This window comes from Rhinolophus hipposideros (genome assembly GCF_964194185.1).
Source record: "Rhinolophus hipposideros genome assembly, chromosome: 2".
Classification (NCBI taxonomy): Eukaryota; Metazoa; Chordata; class Mammalia; order Chiroptera; family Rhinolophidae; genus Rhinolophus; species Rhinolophus hipposideros.
Window position 1 is genome coordinate 77,086,423 of NC_138048.1, and position 20,803 is coordinate 77,107,225.

General features: G+C 30.6%; 1 long non-coding RNA gene across 1 annotated transcript in view; it reads right to left on the reverse strand.

Moving 5' to 3' along the window:
• Positions 1–1,632: 1,632 nt before the first annotated feature.
• Positions 1,633–20,803, reverse strand: part of LOC308509341 — a 59,744-nt gene continuing 40,573 nt past the window's right edge. The window contains exons 6-8 of the long non-coding RNA XR_013995183.1: positions 9,773–9,851; positions 9,002–9,087; positions 1,633–4,690 (exon numbers count right to left, since the gene is read on the reverse strand). This is a non-coding gene — a long non-coding RNA (uncharacterized lncRNA). The remainder of the gene's footprint in view (positions 4,691–9,001; positions 9,088–9,772; positions 9,852–20,803) is intronic.

Genomic DNA, 20,803 nt, shown 5'->3' on the forward strand with positions numbered 1-20,803 from the left:
CAATGGGAATAAAAAAAATAATATTATAACAAGTATTTTTAATCAAGGTAAATCAAATTTATGATGTGTAAAAATCTTAATTTAAATCATATAAAATATCTTAACTGCACAGAGAATGCGTGAGTAACTTACTGCAATTCTAATTTGACTTCTTATCTTATTTGGAGAGATCTTTAGAGTAGCTTTGATTAATCTCCATGGTCAGGGGTCTAACATGATTGTATTATGAGTTGACATTATAAATTTTACCAAAAATGTCAGAAACTAGAAAATGTTAGGGAAAGAGTGATTAGAAAACCCATTTTCTTTGTGAGAGCTATAGCCCAGTAATTTCCTGTGGATATCCATGGATTACCTAAAAGCAAACCTCTGTCATTTGTCTTCAATGGCTGCAAACAATGCCAACTCTAGTCTAAGGATGACTTGATATATTTGAGTTGTTTGAGCTTTTAATTAATAGAGATATAAAAGGGTAACTTTGAATTTAATTCTTAGTACCTCAGGCTATCTTTGAGTTATTTGAGAATGTAATGTATAAGGACTTGAAATGTAAAATTCTGATTTTTTTTTCTTCAGTTCCTAAGATCTGTAACTCTTTGTAATTAAAATTTAAAAAAAGTATGGAAAACATCCTTAATTTGGATAGATGATAAAATACCTTGGAAATTTGAAAATTATTAAGCTAAAATATTCAAGCAACCTCAAGCTAATGGAAATTGCCTAAATCTTGCTATGATTATTAATAGATATAAACTGACTTATTTAATCATAATTTTTTAAAGTATAAATAATAGAAACACAGAATGATCATTCTGGGAATCACCCAAAAAGCAAGTACATTCCAGTTATTCTGAATCTATAAAAAGTACCCCAAACAAAAACACAACAACAAAAACAACAACAATCAATTAATCAACCCTGAGACCAACTGAAGCTCTTGAAAAACTTGGCTAAGTACGTAGAGGCAAAATTATACAGCCCTGTGCCTAGATCCTGGGTCTATTGACTGCAATTTAAGCACTTTCAAGTATATTTATTTTATTACATACAATTATATGAATGAGATATTTCAGAGTTTATTTTTAAAAATTATATATATATATATATATCATATACATTAACAAAGTTATGTTAATTTATACATATAATTTATATATATATACAACATTTTATATATATATATATACATATAATTTTAAACTAATCTTTCAGTATGTGTATAGCGAACTATACACATACTGAAAGATTATTTTTCCCAATTGTTATTATAAGAAACATATCAATCTCTGGAAAAATCAAAAGAAACAAAGTATGACATGTGTTGGTCTTAAAAATACCTTTTAAAATAACAACAACGACAACAAAACTAAAGAACACAGCATCAGTCATCCTAAAATTTAACTAAAAAGGCAAGATCTGTAACTACTAGTTTTTTTTCAATTTTGAAAAATACAGAAAGGTACAGAAAATAATAAAATTAATCTACCATCCAGGACTGATAATCAGTTGTGAGTAATTGTGCATCATTTTTACTTAAGCCCAAAAAAAAAAAAAAAAAAAAGAAAGAAAAAGAAAAGAAAAGAAAGAAAAAATAAAACATATTGTTTCACTGTTTTTCTTTCTTTCTTTCTTTTTTTTTTTGTATTTCCAGTCCATTTGAATTCATCTTTTCAAAGAAAAGGAAAAATTAAGTAAAAAAGGGACTACATCAGCGAAGTTTAATAAATATTTTAACACATTTGTTATAATGGACAATAAACAGTTCTATGTATAAAAGAAAGTCCAAAAAGAAATGGAAAGGAACATAGAGTACTAAAATCTGCATTTCGAGGCTGTTCTCACACAATTTTAAACAACCCCATGTGATCATATCATTAACCAGCACATCGAATGCTTCTCATCAGATTGGTGCTCAATTATGTCAAAAGTACACTGAGTACTCATTTAAAAATAGGTGCTTATTTTAAAAGATACAGGGATAACATGAGGAAATAGATACACAAGGAAACAAAAAAAAACAATTTGAAGTATCAGTGTCTGTCTTGATATACAGAAGGAAGAAGGCTCAGACTTCAGCGGCACAGGATTATTTTCTTGACACTGACACAAATCTTGACTAAATGTCGTAGATATAGAAATCAAGCCGATAAGTGCTAAGGATTCCTTCTGCTCCATATCCGTAATCCATACCCAGTGGTTCAAGTCAAATTCTGCGTCCAATGAAAGAATGTTATGAGATTGTGGGGATGTCGTAGGTGGTTAGCCCATTTAGACGAGGGGGTTGGGGGGGCAGTAGTAGTAGGACTGTGATGAGTGATGTACAACATAATTGCTCTATAATTTTTGGATTAAAATACTTTAAAGGGGAGAATCACACTGAAACATTCCCTTTAATCTCACATATTGGGAGATTAGTTTCATAGTATTGTGTGTAACTGATAAATAAATACACTCCTAAACCCTTGTTACCTTTCTTTAAGAACGCTATTGTAGAGTAGTTAGAGACTCTCTGGGTCTCATGTAGATTAGAGATTAAAAACGACCTGATCCAGAAAAATCCCCCTTTCACTGAATTATGTAGAGTGCACAAACAAGACACATTTGAAATATATGGATAGAGATTATTGTGGAAATCGATATTTTAATTTATATTTTCAGTTAAATAATTTCATAGAGGCAAAAATGCAGTATAATACTGGACTGGATTTGAACCAGTTTTAATTCAACATTACTTTAATAAGAGTTTCTTTTATAGTCGTTACTATTAAAATTATAATTACACAAAAACCTTCTAGAAAAATCCCCCAAAATGTATGAAAATCTTTTGGAATGTGAACAATATGATAGTTTGTTTGCTGTTTGTGTATTTCCTTGTTTTACTCTTTTATAATTGCTGCAACATAATAAAGATCTATTTACCTTTTTTGCTAACATTCTGAAAGCAACAATAAACAATCACAATGATGCTTTTGTACCACCATTATACACCACTACTGTAAGGTTACCTCTTTTGAATATGTATTCTATAGAAGCCAGTCAAAGTGACAAACTGTATTTGTGATTTACAAATGACACAGTGTATGAATTAAAATCACACTCTCCAGAAAGTTTCAGATAGTATCAGATTGAAGAACTAATATTCAGAGAGCAGCTACTGTGTGTCTGTTTTGTGCTTACTGTTTATTCCCTTACAATTTCCCTTACAATTCCAGGAAGTTTATATAATATTTCCACATTTTTGATTGCGTAATTGAGCTTCAGGAAGATTAATTATAGAGTACAAACAAGTAGAAAATAAAGAAGCCTTGATTTTCACCTAGGGATTCCTAAAACTAGGATTATTATTATTAGTAGTAGTAGTAATAGTAGTAGTAGTAGCGTAGTAGTAGTAGTAGTAGTAGTGTTTTGTTGTTGTTGTTGTTGTTGTTGTTGCTGTTGTTAGAGGGGAAAAACACAACGTTGGTCTTCAGAGTAAATCCGCACCAACTCTTTTAGCAAAAATAATTAATTGATAGGCTTTGATCCATGTATAAAACAAACTTGGAAGAAATCATTTATTTGAGCTAAGAAACAAAGTTATCTCTTAATTTGCTTTTTCAGAAATGTTATTACGAGTTCTTGATTAAAAAATATATATCCATATGACTTGGATTTTGATTTATTCCACTTTGGAAATTTCTGATGTCTGTCATAGGTCTTTCCCCAAACAGTTGAATTTAAGAAAGAAAATGATGAGGTGAGCAAAAGAAAAAGTAGACTGGACTCTTTACAGTGACTGACAAGATTCATGAATTTTCTGCAAAGAGTAAAATTTCATAAAAGTCTGAATTCTGAGAAAAGAAAAAAAACATATAAAGCTCAGGTTATTTTTGTTAAATTTATTGTGGTGACATTGGTTAATAAAATTATATGGGTCTCAAATGTACAACCCTATAATACATCACTTGTATACTGCTTTGTGTTTTTACCACTCAAAGTCAAATCTCTTTTTGTCACCAAATATTTTAACTTCCTCAGTTGTTCTTTTTGTGATGTGACAGTAGCTAGTGCCCATTTCTACTCCTTCATCATTTGCTGAAAACATTCCTGTCCCTTGGAGTAAATATTCTGGTTATTGGAAAGAACAGTGTAAGAACAGTGATCTGTACAGTCTGTAGAAATGTTTGCAATAACATTTTATGGCACATGTCGACCATGTTCACCACACAGTGTAGAGGTGAGAGGGGCAGTTTGAGGACAATCAATTAAATACTTCAGGGATACCAGACAGAAATAAATTGTTTGAAAACCAGTAATATCCCATAAGATATTAATCAACAGCTGTAACATCAAATGTAATTTCCAAAAATCTGGTAAAATATTAATTATTATTCCTTCATTGTTTAAGGAATTAACTCAGAAATGAAGCCAAACAGAACACAGCTTAGTGAAGGGAAGAGCAAATGGGTCAATGAAATGCAATAGAACATTGTAGGTAACATAATATGATGGCAGCTCAAAGCCCATTTTACCCTAGGAAATATGGATATCAGGACAGGCTTAGTAAAGTAGAAAACTCCATATATTTTGAATTGTTTACAAAATTTATATTCTCTCCTTTCATAATCATTCTCAAAGCTGCCCCTCACTCCCCTCAGCATTACGTACCTGCTCCTTGAATGCTTGCTTCTGCTACATTGCACATGCTTTTCTGTAGAAAACAGTTGAGATTCTTTAATACATGGTTTAATCTTCTAGTTATTAATATTAATTTATGACACATTAATATTAATTTATGACATTGTTAAAAGATGGAATCACAGATAAAAAATTTTAACAAAGAAAAATATTTTTGTTAGGATTAATTGGCTTATTAATCATCTATTTGTTATCATAATTTAACAATCTACTGTAAGTTTCCTAACTCATTGAAGATTTCACAGGGGAGTAGAGTTGCTCAAAGTTATGATTCATTTATATATATATATATATATATATATATATATATACACACACACACATATATATATATATATATATATATATATATATATATATTATTTATTTATTTATTTTTTGCTTGACTATTGTTCTTGTTAGTGACTATGCTTTTGTCATTGGAAGCTAATGCTAAATTAAGTCTTTAGCTGTGCTCTCATTAAAAATTTCCAAAATTACACCCTGATGGCGAGTGTTCACAATAGCTTTATTTTGTAATTATTTAATATATTCTGATTGAGTATCTAGTTGATTATTGTCTATTTTATGTAGATCATTATATTTGAAGGTAGAGATTATATTGTCTTTCTTCTGTAGCACCTCACCTTCTGTAGATATTCAAGAAAACATTGTTATAACGAAGTATATTTTTCATATTTTATATTCTTTCAGATAGATTTTCCTATGCCTTGAATCAATATATTAAATAAGTATAAGAAAATATATAAATGTGTAATAATTTATGATAAACAGCTGAATGCCAATTTTTATTGATTTAATCTGAATAATTATAAACCCATATGATATATATAATTCTGTTCAGCTATGCAACCCTCTACATGTATTCACATTTTTTACAAAAGTTCAGTGTCCTCAGAAAGATCCTGCTCAACTTAGTCATTTTGTCCTATTTTTACTTGCACTATTTATTTTATTATTTCATTATCCTTTGGGTAAAATAAGGGCATAAGCCCTTATTTTACATTTATGAGTTCCTTTCTTCCAGAGTAAGTTTTAAAAATTCCAGTACCATGAATGGTCTGTTGTACCTAATGGTTTTAAACCATTGCTGCTTTATTTTCCAATTTTTCCATTACCCTTTAGGGATTTCCTCAATGTTTCATAATCTAAATGGCACTTTTGTTTCTGAAGGGAACAGAATATGCCACTTTGGCATATTGATTATTTTGAATTAAAGTTACTTAAGAAACAAGTGCAAGAAAGACACCCTGAAAGAAGGAAATAAATTTTCCTTATGAAAGTAGGAAATAAATTTTCCTTATGAAAGTTAGCCTACCTGTACCAGGAGGGCAGAAGACATCCTTGTCACCAGAGATACGAAATTTGGGGCCAAGAAAGCAACAAACCTTATTACTTCTCAACTAATTTACTATTCCAACGCCAAACTTCTTTGTTTTGTCAATTCACAAATTTATTGTTTCTCTGTCTAAAAGTTATAAAAGCTGTTTGCTATGTTACTTTTTGGAGCCTGATATCTATGGGTTTCCTGCACGAATAAAATTAAATTTCTTGTTTTTCTCCTGTTATTTTGTCCTTGTCTATTTAATTATCAGACCAACCACAGGAACCTAGAAGGGAAGAAGGGAAAACTTTTCTTCTCCTACATTTCATCACTTTTTATTTTCTCTAAGCACCCTACCCTGAAAAGAAGTTCTCCGATTGGTCACTGTTTTGTTTTTTTATCCTTGAGATTTAATTGAATTTGATATTGAATGAAATGATGAAAAGTTAATACAGAAAATCATGCAAATACAATTATTGTGTAGGAGAATATATATATAGTAGTTGGCCACTTGCTTTGTTTGTATTTTTAAATATCTTCAACTAATTAACAGGTTGTGTGTCAAGCCCTCTGTTACACACTATTGGGAAAATATAATTAAAAACAAAATTTCCTCCCAACTCAGAAAAATGTTCCACATAGGAAATAAAACAGTTTTATTATTGAGTAAATAGTCAAATACCATGCACATCACAGGCAATTTGCTAAGAGATTGTCAAGAGAGAATGAATTCTCACCCTTTTATATAATCAAGCAACTATAACCTATTGCATATTTTTTTCAAGACAAATAATCATTAGTACTCAAGCGAGAGGAACTAACAACACCATTTGTCACATATAGTTCATACTAAATTCACCTGGAAACAGGATGACCATTTGTCTTAGTTAATTAGTTTTCTTCAAAGAAAAAATAAACTCATATATATATATGAGTTAGTAGTAGGCAGATAGTAATTTTGGAATGAGGAGTTCACTGAAATTAGGAACCTACACTTCCCTAGAAATTGAAAGATAGGGGATGATTACATTTCAAGGAGATGTCTCCCAAGTCTTTGAGAAAGACTTTCATTTGCTAAGCTCACGAGAGCCTTATTTAGATTTCAAAAATATTTTGAGCATCTCCAAGGGAGGAAAAAGTTACCAATTTTAGAAAAATATTTTTTCTTTCTTTCTTTTTTTTCTTTTTAATGAAATGCTTTAAAAGAAAAGAAGCACAGAAAGGAGTCTCTTTTCCTTTTTGTACCAGGGATTTTATTTATTTTTTTTAAATTTATCCTTACAAGCCCTGGGGCTATACCAGGGGTGACAAAAAATGTATATACGTGATTTGTATTCATCTTTCATTATTGATATATATTGAGTATGGCAATTTTAATACAGTTTTTTTTCTTTCTTAAAATGTGTATACCACATTTTTTGGCACCCTCTATATATGATTCTTGCTAGGGAATAAATGTTGGTGAACTCTTTGAGATGACCTAAACAAAATTTTCACACACACACACACACACACACACACACACAACTAGGCTCTATTTGGTGCTAGCAGGTTGTGATCTCCGTTTCTTACATTTTTTACCTTTTTAGATGTGTTCTTTATAAGGAAAGACATTATAAAACATATTTAGTGATATTTTATTTATATAAATGTATTTTAAAAATTCATCGTTGTTACTTTTATTTATTTTTATTTTTTGTAATTTCTGTTCAACAGATAATTACTGGAATGCTCCTTTGTTCAAAGGATTGTTCCGGATTGTATGGGCATGTTATACTTCCTATACACTTTTTGCTATAATTATTTAAGGTATTATCCATTTTTCTGAAGTTTGAAATAATTGTTTTTTGTTTTTTTAATAGTCAATGCACACAAAAAGTCTATTTATAAGTTAGGAAACTAAACAAGTGATCTTTTAAAGAGTATTTTAATAACTATAACATCTTATTAATGCATTTGTTGTATAAAAGTTAATTTGTTTTCTCTGAGAATAGTTTAACTTTTTTTTTTCCAGTTTTTCCTTTTTCCTTTAGTGAAATGCTTTCCAGTGACAACAGTCAATGCCATTTCTATTTTAGACAAATTTAGAACATTTGATGAAAAATTATTCACTAAAAAAGACATTCTGCTTCTGACAATGCATGTATTGTGAGCCCTTAATTTGTTATTTCAAGTCCTACAGGATATCAAAAATCCACATGGTATTGACATGTTTATTACAACACTCTTTTACTGTAGCTTTAGGACACTTTTCTTGATAAATGAATTGATTTATATAATTTATATTCTCCATTTGATAATATATTCAAGTACCCTAATTATAAGTTTAATTATGTTAACACAATCTCCTTTATTTTTCTCACCTTTCCCTCTCTTCCTTCCCTATCTCACTCTTCCTTTCTACCATTTAAACATTTAAAGATAGTCTTTAAAGCACCAATGGAAAACATATGTTTTACATTGACTATCTTATAGTAAGTCTTAAGAACATTTGAAACCCTATCTGTTTTTTACTCATTGTCACAGTGTGGACTTTCATCATTAGCAAGTCTCAAATCAGATTAGATTATAAATACCGATATTTTTTAAAAATACTTGGCTAGAGTAAGCTGTTTTACTTTTCTGAAAAAAAGTAGTAGCATAGTCCAAAACTAAACAAAACACTGTATCTAGATTCAACCTCTGTGAAGGAATATTTTCAAGTAGATTAGAGAATTTTAAAAGTTAAGTGCATCAGTCAATTACCAAAGGGCAATAGCCATTATCAACATGGGCTCCCATGCAATGCTTTTATCTCCTACATTCAAAGGCAACAAGTTAGATAGAAATGGGTGGACACTGAATTAAAAATCCATGATGGAAAAATTCCCATTTCATCCAAGATACCTCTTAGCAAAAATTTACACATTTTATCAACCATCAAAATGTCTCCCTCTCTGTAATTTACTATCACAGCTGTTTGGAAAAACAAACAAACAAAAAAAATGTTTCCTTTGTCACCTGATGTTGAAGTTCCTGTTTTAGTTCACTCCAAAATAACAAGGCTGAGAATAAATTTCTTCTGCGGTTAAAAACTGTAATTGATCCTGCAAGATAAAAAGAAAAATTCTATATAATAAAACAAGGTTATTTCCCTATGTGATATCATGAATATTGGGAAGGTTCCAGAATTTCTATACATACAGAATTTCAGGTACTGCAATTTGTATCAGAATCATCTGGAGGGCTTATTAAAACATAAAATCCTGGGCCCTACTCCCAGAGGTTCTAAGTCAGTAAGTAGGTCTGGGAGAGGTAACGCGAGAATTTGCATTTTTGACAAGTTTCAGGTTATGCTATGCTAGAAGTCACTCTTTGAAAATCACTGTATGTATTAGAAAACTAGGTGACTTATCTTGAAGTGTCATTTGCATAGTAACCACAGTGTTATTAATTAGATGGTGAAGTTTTTATAAAGATCATTTCATTCATATTTCACATTGAGATAATGTCAAATGCCCGTGTTAAGAATTCATTTTAATTAGAAGTGACTGGGGAAAGTATACAAATAATGTGGGCAATGAAGTGCACTTTGGGGATAAATGGTTCTACACTATATTCTTTAGGGTGCTATATGGCATTAAGGTTTGTAGGAAAAAAAATCATGTTTGATGGAGTTGATGAGGATAATATTAGAGGAAGGGAAGACTAGAAAGTGTTTAGTAAACAAAACAGTTTCTGATATTATAGAGCTCATAAATCCTGAAAGTCAAGGGTCAGATCATTCCTTACCTTTGTCTCTCTTCTGATTAATTTTTCCCTTTTTTTTTTTTTCAAGGAAGAACAGAATTCACTGTGCATTTGATGGGATCTATATGATATATAAACAAAACTCGGTGAGAATTTTTTAAAAAAAAATCTATTGGGGTGACAATTGTTAGTGAAATTACATAGATTTCAGGTGTACAATTCTGTATTAAATCATCTATAAATCCCATTGTATGTTCACCACCCAGAGTCAGTTCTCCTTCCATCACCATATATTTGATCCCCTTTACCCTCATCTCCCACCCCCCACCCCCTTACCCTCTGGTAACCACTAAACTATTGTCTGTGTCTATGAGTTTTTGTGTCTCATTTATTTGTCTTGTTCTTTTGTTGTTTTTGGTTTATAAACCACATATCAGTGAAATCATAGGGTTCTCTGCTTTTTCTGTCTGACTTATTTCGCTTAGCATCATACTCTCAAGATCCATCCATGTTGTCACAAATGTTCCTATATCATCTTTTCTTACTGCTGAAAGAGAAATTTTTAAAAAAGAGAATTTTGTTGTTGTTCTAAGAAAATTGTTTTTAATAGAAAATCACTATTTCATATTTAATCTGCAATGGTCAGAAAAGTTGCAGACAAGAACAAATCAAATGATTCAAAGGAATATCTAGCTTAATGAAATGTTTATTTTTAATATTAAGGTCCTATTTCTATAGTTATCCAAAGATATCTTGGGCATAGAAAGCAGACTTGTGAATTAGCAGTAATTTTCAAAAAACTTAACCTTAGAAAACACATTTTAGTGGTCTCATTTTCCCCCTAGTTTTCATGATAGCTTCTGTGTATCTTTACTATCATTCTAATTTTGTCTTTTTTGAACAATCATTTGATAATAATTAAGTCTGTCTCCAGTTATAAAATTTCTATTCTTGATTGATTTATTATGCAAAATGTTGCCTATTAAGCACAAAAGATGGTCCTTATTTATTAATAACTTTCATCAATATTAACATACTGTTTTCTTAATAAAGACACATGCTCTATACATAAGTTACTAGTATCTATTCTTCCAAAGAATACAAGTGATATGCAACCTTTTTTTGTTGTTTACAAAGAAGATATGAAATCAAATATGCAATCATTTAAGTAATGGCCTGATTATCAAACTCAGTGTTTTCAAAATTTCCTAAAATTCATTCATTGTTTGTAAATATTTGCCTTAGGGCTTTTTTGTTTTTGTTTTTGTTTTTTTTGACTGGAAGTTATAAATATTAAAATACACAAACATGATATTTTTATCAGACTTTTATTTACAATCTTAAAAAAAATAGATTTTTTTAGAAAACATAGAAACCACTTTTTTGAACATGTTGATGTATAAATTATTTCTTTAACATTAATGCATTCATAATTAAATATATATGTATATATATACACATATATGTATATATGTATATAATCCCTGATGATTGGTGTGGTGGAAGGCACAGTTCTATATTCTAGGATACTAGGTCCATAAAAACTTTATTTACAGTTTTTGTTTTAACAAATTTTTAAATGTCTATCATAAAGAGTTAAGCAGGTGAATCACTATTGTATTAAGTGCAAAAGTGGGGGCACTGAGAAAACGATGTGTGTTTCACACTATTCATTCTTCCCGTTTTCTATGAAAACTCTTCTTTGTTCCGTTTATACTGGAGGTCCTTCAATCTCAAGGATTTTCCCAAAGGATGGTTGTGATTGGTTTTATCTAGTTGTCATAGTATGGTTCCTTTTGACCAGACTTGTAATCCAGTTAGTACCAATGAGATATCTGCAAAAATTAACTGGATGAGGTTTCTAGAAAAACTTTTGGTTTCCTGATAAAAAGATAAATGATTCTGTAACTTTACTGTATTCATTTATTAATTTCCAGTAGTGTGTGTAGGGGTGTGTGTGTGTGTGTGTGTGTGTGTGTAGTCTGCAGGGTTTTTTTTATATATAAGACCATGTCATCTGCAAGTAGTGACAGTTTTATTTCTTTCTTTCCAATTTGGATGCCTTTTATTTTTTGTCTTGCTTAATTGCTCTGGCTAGGAATTCCAGCATTGTGTTGAATAAGGATGGCAAGAGTAGACATCTTTGACTTGTTCCTTAGAGAAAAAAATTTCAGTTTTTCAAGTTGATTATGAAGTTTTTAAAGGTTGATTATGATGTTAGTCGTGGGTTTACCATATCTGGCCTTTATTATGTTGAGGAACTTGCCTTCTATACTCATTTTATTGAGAATTTTTTTATTTTCTTTATCATAAATGGATGTTGTTTTTTTGTCAAATGCTTTTTCTATTTCTATTGAGATGATTATATAATTTTAATCCTTTATTTTGTTAATGTGGTGTATAATGCTGACAGATTTATGGATGTTGAACCATTGCTGCATCCCTGGAATAAATCCCATGTGATCATGGTGTATGATCCTTTTTAATGCATTGTTGTATTCAATTTGTTAGTATTTTGGTGAGAATTTTTTCATCTATATTCATCAGAGGTATTGGTCTGTAATTTTTTGTGTGTGTTGTTCGTGCCTGGTTTTGGTATCAGGGTAATGTTGGCCTTGAAAAATGAGTTAGGAAGCATTGCCTCGTCTTCAATTTTTTTGGAAGAGTTTGACAGGATAGATATTAAATCTTTGAATGTTTGGTAGAATGCACCACTGAAGTCATCTGGTCCTGGACTTTTGTTTTGGGGGAGGTTTTTAATTACTGTTTCAATTTCCTTTCTAGTGATTGATCTTTCAACTTTTTAAATTCTTCTTCAGTAAGCCTGAGAAGATTGTATAATTCTGAGAATCTGTTCATTTCTTTTAGGTTGTCCAATTTGATGGTATATAGCCTTTCATAGTATTCTTGTATGATCGTTTGTACTTCTGTGGTATCTGTTGTGCTTTCTCCTCTTTCATTTCTGGTTTTATTTATTAGAGTCTTTTGTCTTTCTCCCTTAGTTTGTCTAGCTAAAGGTTTGCCAGTTTTATTCATCTTTTCAAAGAACTAACTAGCTCTTCATTTCATTTCTCTATTTCATTAATTTCCACTCTAATTTTTATATATTGTTTTCCTTCTATTGATTTGGGGCTTTGTTTGTTTATCCTTTTCTAGTTCTTTAAAGTGTAATGTTAGATTATTTGAGATTTTTGTTGGTTTGTTTCATGAGGGAGGCCTGTATTATTATGAACTTCCTTTTTAGAACTCCTTTTACTATATTCCAAAGATTTGGGTATGCTTTATTTACATTTTGTCTGTCTCTTTTTATTTTTTCTTCTTTCTTTCTTCACTGACCCAATAATTGTTCAGTAGAATGTTTTTTAATCTCCACATTTTTTTTACAGCTTTCTTCTTGTAGTTGATTTCTAGTTTCTATACCACTGCGGTCAGAAAATATGCTTGATATGATTTTGATCTTCTTAAATTTATTGAGATTCTTGTTTCCCAACATATGGATTATCCTTGAGAATGTTCCATGTATTGAAAAGAATGTGCATTCTGTTTCTTTCTTATGTGGAATACAAAACAAAAAAGTAACAAGTCAATTAACAAAAAATAAAAAATAGCAAGTTTATTAATATGGACAACAATATGGTGATTACTTGAGGGGAAAGTGGGTGCGTGGGTGGGGAGAGAAATAGATAAAAGCGGTTGAATATATGGTAATAGATGGAAATTAGAACTTGTCGTGGTGAGCATACAATAGAGGATACAAATATTGAATTAAGTTATACACCTGAAATTTATATGTTATTAACTAATTTACCTCAATATAAAAATACATTTTAAAAAGAGAAAAAAATCAACTGATATTGCATCCTTTTATCCTATTCCTTCCAGAAATCTTGATTGAATACCTTTAGGTAATAGCACCGTCTTGTAACAATAGTGACAAGCAGAAGAAAAGTCTAAGGGATGTGGAGATATGCTACCCATCATTGTCCATCCACCTTATCAATCTTATAAGATGGCTATCTCTGGACTCTTTAGTATCACATAACAAAATGTTTACTTTTTTAAATTAATATTAATAAAAGTTTCTGCTATTTGCAATCAATTAATGCAGAGAAATAATGTCCATTGTGTTTCCTGCAATCTCTATGAATGCTACCAGTAACAAGTCTCACTAGTTGACAAGGTAATATGCTCTGTTCTAATGATCAAATATTTTAGAGAGTGTTTATTTTATTAAAATTAAGTAAAATTTGCCTGGAATTCGATTGAGAATAGCATCATAAACTCCTGCTCTTCAAAGCCAATAACAGTAGCTCAAAACATTTTTAAGATATATACACCATAAATTTTAACACACCATAGACTGGCAATGGATCTATGCCCTTCCTTGGGGTTATAAGTTCAAATATAAGTGGCAATTATCTTTATTCTATCAAAACCTTTGTAGTATTTTAGAACCTCAATGTTTGAGCCCTCATGGAATACTGAGAAATCAGGAAAGAATATTGCTATGCACTCCCTGTACACAAGTTAATAGTTTTTCAAGTTCATATACAAGAAGTGGAATCTGAGTATACAGAGATGCATATTTTCAACACTGTTAAAAATTGCCAGTTGCTTTCCAAACTTATGATTTATATGTGATTAATAGTACTTAAGACTCCCAGTTCTCTATATATTCATAAATACTTCATATTATTATACCTTTAATTGTTTTACCCATCTGATGATGAGTGTAAAATTGTATCTTGATACTTTAATTTGCATCCCTGATTACTAAGTGGCTTTTCATATGTTTATTAGACATTTGTATTTTATCTTCTTTGAAATAGCTATGTATATTCTGTCCATTTACTTACTGAGTTTTTTATTATTGGTTTGTAAATATTCTGTAAATGCTGACCCTAATGTAATCTACTAGATCTGTGGAAAAAAAGCTTACTATGGTCTTTCCTTTTATTCACCTTTGCATATGTGATACTTTATTATAAAAATGTTTAACATTTATAGAATCAAATATATTAAACTTTTTCTTATGATTTCTTGCATAGATATCATTCTTTATCCCAAGTTGCCCAAAATACATATGATATTTCAATATTAGCAAATATCTATTTTTCAATTTAGATCTTTATACTAATTGAAATTTATTTTATGCCTAATATAAGATAGGTATCTATTTTATTTTTCCATCTAGAAGTCTATCTTTTCCTCATTTTTATGGTTTGACTTTTTTTTTTTTTTTTTTTTTTTTTTTTTTTTTTTTTTTTTTTTTACCAAGTTGCCATATATTTCTTTGGAAAATAACTGGCAGTGTTCACCAAGGTGAAAAATAATCATGCTGACTGATTTAGTATGAGAACATCCCACCACTTTCAATTTCTCTTTTTTTTTTCTTTCAGAATTGTCTTGATCGGTCTTGATCTGAAATTTTACATGTTTATAAAAATTTATAATCAATCTATCAAAATTCCCCAAAAAGCTATTGGAATTTTGATTGTAATTATATTATCATTATGTTTTAATTTGGGGAAATTTAACATTTTCAACATTAAGCCTTAATATTCACAAACATTAATATATTTTCATTATTCAAATCTTCTTTGATGACTTTTAATTATGTTTTATAATTTTCTCCCTAAAGCTTTCACTTAATTTAAATTTTTTAACCCATGATTTATTACAGTATTTATCCCATTAATTTTTCTATTTGATATAAAGTAAAAGCGCTCATAAAATAAGCAGAAATGTTAATTAAGTATTTAGCATTTATCTAATAAAAAAACTTTTATATAGTACTCTTATGTAGTGTTAATATAAACATAGAGTTTGGATTTTCATCAAATTAAAAAATAGTGTTTTTTTCCTCTGGAGATATGTTGTCACACAGCAGCCTAGCTGGCAGTCCCCCAGTGTCTTTCCTTGAGGAAAGAAAAGTCTGTGAGAATGTGCCTTTTTGGGACTTTGCTTATCTCAATGTTTTACACCTTACGTCTTTCTGTTTGATCCCCAAAAGATGGTTTGCAGCCAAAGATGGGTAAGATATCTCACGTGAGATACAACCTAAGCCAGGCGGAACCAAGTGGGGACCCCCAATGAGCTGCCTTAGAAAATCCAGGAAGGGCCTTCCTTCTCCTTCCCCCCTGCCTCGGAAAAGCCATTACTGACTCTGGCTTTCCTCTCTCACCTGATTGTGAGAGAAGTCATAAGGGCAATAAAGATCAGCTCTCTCCACTTACCTCAACGGAACTGTTACAGCATGAGAGACTTGCCCCCAGGGAGGTGCGTACCTCACCTAAGTAATCACAAGACTTTCTTCTCCGGCTGCTTGGGGACAAAGATAATTGGTTTGATTCACTTTTGTGACATGATGTATGAGATTCACAGACCGTGGAAAAGATAATACTACTTCCTTGCATGATTATCAATAAAAGCCACCAGTTGGCCTGATACGGGGCTCCAGTCTCTGGTGACTGCGAGAACCCCTGGTCTTCTGAGATTTAACTGCATTAAGTCTGTGTTTCTTTCTTTCTTAAAACTTAACCGAACGCCACACCTTCTCGCACCCTCACTGCCCTCATGTTGCGCTGGACGCGACAGAGATAGAACAACATGAGATAAAGTAAGAACATGGAGTATGTCTTACATCTGTAAATTATTATTTCTTTAAAAAGTAGTGAATAATTTGAACTAAATACAAAACTTTTGAATAGTGTGCATATATTAATTGTATTCTTGTAATCATCTTTAATTTTTTACATAATTAACTAAATATATATATATGTGTATATATACACAAGTCAGGACTTTAAAAGGGAAACATAATAAATCAAATAAGCAAACAAACAGCTAGAAATGAAATATACAACTGTGTAGTAGCCATTATTGATTTCTCAGGAAGGGTCCCCAGTCCCCCCAGAGAAGGGAACTCTCAGGGTCAATGACACAGCTCTTCAGTATTTTACTTAGAATCCTAAGCAAGTACCATACACTGTTAGGTGTAAGCAGAACACGACTCAACCTAACACTGCGAGGCCAGTTAATAGCACCATACTTCATAGCCTTGTAAGACTTATATAATTGATATTCTTATATCTATGATGGCCTGTATTTCCTCTCGACTCCTTCCAAAGTGATCTCTGAAACCCCTGTTCATTATAAAGAGAAACTCCTTTAATCTGAAACTCTTCACAGAATTTTCCTTTCTTGTCCTTGCCTGAGGCTAAGACCTGACTCTTTCTTTTTCCTGAAGCTTTCTTAAGGGGAAGAAGACGTTCGTTCTTCTACACTGTGTCTCTGGATAAGGAGATACTTTTATTAGTATTCTCTCTGTGTTTCATTGTCACCTCCAGACAACTTTTCCTTCAAAAATATCATAAAGTTTAAGTTCATAGATTCTGAGATCAGATTGCCTGGTCCTAAACTCTGACTCCATCACTTTCTGGCTATGTGATCTTGAGAAACTAGTGATTCTTTTTTTTTTCCTCTGTATCTCAATGTTCTTATCTGAAAGTCAGAGATTTAAAAAAAAAATACTTCTAGACTTGTGAGAATTAAATGAGGAAATAATCATAAAACAAAAAAAGTTTTTTTTTTTTTGAAACGTAAACTGGTTACACTACTTTTTTTCACATACATTTACTGCTATGTTTACTACAAAAGACCAGTCTGTATTTTTTAATTTCCACCATTGGTTTCACATATGATCTCTGTAACAGCACAAAATCTAAAATATTTCAAAAACTTTTGTATAAAATACTGCTGTTTCTCTTAGTTTTCTCTATGGAAAATTTTAGTCTTTTACTTCATGTATTCTCTTGTGATATGATCTCATACAACTTATAAGCTTACCTCCTCCATATCTGAATGATGATTTGTTACTGATTGACAACTAAATATTTAAAAAGACAAACATAAAAATACTGATTCATTATAAAATTTAATACTGACAACTAAATTTTTAAAAAGACAAACATAAAAATACTGATTCATGCACTAAGAAAGAAACACATGAAATAATAAAACTGTATAGCTACTAGTTTTTAAATGTGTAGAATCAAGAAGAACCAAAGCAAATACATGGAACATAATAAGAGTTTCATTTTTACTATCTCATTTTTACTATCTATAAATAAAAAGGTTATACGTTATAATGCAGAACTAGATGCATTGTACTGCAGGTGAACATTCCATGGCTCAAGTGAATTAAATTACATTTTAAACAACAGGATTGAATCTTATCCTGTGGGAGCTGTGGCATGCTGAACAATTTTGTGGGTCACCCCAGACCCCATTAAATCAGAATAAAGACCCAAACCAATGAAAATATAATTATGGCTCTAGAGATTATATGTACAAGTTTATTCTTTACTACAAGTTGCAAGAACTTTAATAAAAGTTGGAAAATCTCATATATATTAAGTACCTTGGTCTAAAGCTTTCTCGATTGTTCCCCTTGAGTGATATAATGAAGATAAGGAATGCATGCAAACCATTATAGAGTTAAGACACTTGCATAACTTTCCGTTACTCTTTAAACAAGAATTCCATGCTCGCAACAGTCCTGAATTGGCAGTAATTCTGTGATAACTCCCAAAACCTAGAAAATTAACTTGGACCAACTTGATATGTTATGTTTGTTTTGTGAAAGTCCAAATTTGCTGTCTAAGTCTGATGCTCTGAGCTTCTTTGTCATCAACTACTTTAATAAAAAGTACTCTATCCAGTGTTTCATACAATAGCAGCATTAGTCTTCAAGTCTTGATAATTTTAAAATAAGAATTAGCTCTTAATCAATGTGTAGTTTACAGACTAGGTGTCCTCAATACTGTTCTGGGGCATCCATGAGGGTAAGACAATTTTCCTAATCATACTAAGATGTTATTTGCCTTTTCACTGTGATGACATTCATAGTTCAAAAGCAATGGCACATAAAGCTCCAGGTACTTAAGCATCAGTCAAAGTAATGGTGCCTAGCTGTGCTAGTAATCTGAATTCTTCACAGCAACTTGAAGTGAAAAAAAAGAAATCCAATTCACTTAAAAATGTCTTTGATCAAGTAGTAAAAAATATTTATTTTATTATATATTAATCATCAGGAATTTTTTTAATATTCTGTGCAATTAAATGGAAACTACCCATAAAGCCCTTTTATTTAGAACTGAATTACTATGGTTGTCTGAAGGAAAACCACTTGTGCAATTTGAGTTATAAGCAAGCAGATCTAGACACTTTTCTTCTGAAACACCATTTTATTTCAAAGAACTATAGAAAGACCAAGTATGGTTGTTTAGTCTTGGATATTCAGCAAATATTTTTTTTCAATATGAACTAAATGATTCTACCCCTTCAAAGAAAACAATTGAATTTAATGGGTAATAATAAAATTGGAGCTTTGAAGTAAAACATTAGAAATTTGGAAAGCAGATAGCCATCATCATGAACTTCTTAGCTTTCCAACACATAGAAACTTTTCTGATGAGTTCAGTAGTGATAAAAATGAATGTGATTTATTTTTATTATTTTGTTAGTGAAATGTGTCATTATTGGGAGATATGCATACATCAGTGAAACAACATTTTCCAAATGATCAATCCATGTATACAAGGATACATTGAAAATGGAAGATGAACCAATGGATTTTAATGTAATAGAATAGGAAAAGCTCAATGATGAGGTTTCAGAATTCATATTGCAACATTTTAGAAAGTATCACTTGTCTAGTCTCAGCATAATAAGAACAAAAAATACTATTCTTAACTATATAAAAAGGCTATTAAAATACTCTTCACTTTTTGAACAACATATGTCTTTGAGGCTGGACTGTCTTCACATATTATAACCAAAGTAAAACACTATGCAACAGAATGAATGCAGAGCAGATATGAGAATGCAGGTGTCTTGTATTAATCCAGATATTAAACAGATGTGCAAAACTATTAGGTTGGTATAAAAGTAACTGCAGTTTAAAATGTTAAACATAATTGCAAAAACTGAAATTACTTTTGAACCAACCTAATATTAAAATAATACCAGTATTTTCTTTAAGGTTTTCTCCTGGTTTGGCAAAAAAAAAAAAAAAAAAGTTATTTTTTCATTTAAAAAAGACTCTTTTTTGTTAACATATGGTAGGTTTATTATTTTTATTTTTAAATAAATAATGTATATTTTAAAATTCTTATTGGGTAAGTATTAATACATGTAACCCTTAAAAACTTTTTGGAGTCCTTAATAATTTCTGAGAGGAAAATAGTCAAGAACAAGAAGTTTGAAAAACGCTGATTTAAATAAAAGATCCCTTTCTAGTCCCTCACATCTGGATTTCTTCTTCTAGAGCAGGGAATTTCATTGTTTTTCTGCAGTCATATCAGTGAAAATGGGTTTTCCTTCAACCCATTGCAGCAGTGCTCCCGAATGTCTGATATTAGGTTTGATTGAATTAAATTATTTCCTCACTATTTTTTGTTTGTTTGTTTGTTTTCACAGAAAGCCTGGCTCACCAAAATATCACATTTTTCAACTACATTCCTAAAATAAAATTGCTTGTTTAAAGCTAGTTAAACAATTTTCTTTTCATTTCTGTTGAGATCCATTTTTAATTTAGCTCATTGTTTGATCCATTCACATCTGTAACTCGATTTTGTATTGTAATATTAATCTCTTCCAGCTCTGTAAAATCTGAAAATTTAATCTTGGACTCCTAAAATTCATCGGCAAAAAGCATTAAACAGTACTGGTTACAGTAAACTTTTTTTTTTTTTTTTTTTTTTTACTTTATTAGAAGCTGTCTAATAAACATAAAGTATTGGTTTCAGCAAATATTTTTTTCACTTTATTAGAGCCTGTCTGAGGTATTATTAGTAATTAATCAATAGTATTGATATATTTTAATCAGTAGGAGAACAATAACAATGCTATTATTTGTTGCATAGTCAGTCATCTTACCAAGGAGGAGGAGAAGGAAGAGAAAGAAGAGAAAGGGTCTCTGCCAAACATTTGTGTGTGTTTTTCTGCAATAAAGATATCACATGATCTCCCAGTCTAAAAGGCACATCTATAGCTTTGCTCTGTTTCTAT